This window comes from Rhagoletis pomonella, unplaced genomic scaffold (assembly GCF_013731165.1).
Source record: "Rhagoletis pomonella isolate Grant_MI unplaced genomic scaffold, Rhpom_1.0 Rhpom_scaffold_00002, whole genome shotgun sequence".
In the NCBI taxonomy this organism is placed as follows: Eukaryota; Metazoa; Arthropoda; class Insecta; order Diptera; family Tephritidae; genus Rhagoletis; species Rhagoletis pomonella.
The window spans coordinates 94,258,017-94,258,630 of NW_023458556.1; positions in this window are offsets into that span (position 1 = coordinate 94,258,017).

Below are 614 nucleotides of genomic sequence, written 5' to 3' on the forward strand. Positions count from 1 at the left end.
CAATCGTGGTACAAAGCTCAATAAAAATATTAAAAATGAAATAACTTTTTATTAATTTTAACCAAGGCATTTTAACTTTAATGATAATTGCTCGCTGGATTAAGGCGCCTTTACACGGGTCGATTTTCTAGTAGATTTTTGTCGTTCAACCAAAATCGACCCGTGTAAATGACATCTCAACCACTAGCTGGTCGATTTTCCAGTCTACAGATATCGACCCTTATAAGGCCGCTTTAGCTCCTTATTTGTACAAGGATACGAGGAGAAATGAATTGTTTTTTATAAAGATAAGAAATGCACATCTACTACGAATACTTGTTATTTACTTCCATTTTTGTCGTCCGAACCCAGCAAAGAGCGCTCGGTGAAGGTCAGCTAGTGATCAAATTTGCCAACAGGGCTGCCTGCCAAACATACATAGCTATGAAGTGCCATATTGAGGATAAAAAAGTGCTAAAACGTGCCGAATAGAAAATTAAAAGTGCCAAAAAAGGTGTAATTCTCTTTAGTTCTTCCCATTAGCATTAAAATGTTTAATGGTATTTTCGCATATAAAGCTGTATGTTCAAATATTTTAAGTAATCACACAATGAAACTTGTAAATATTTCCAACT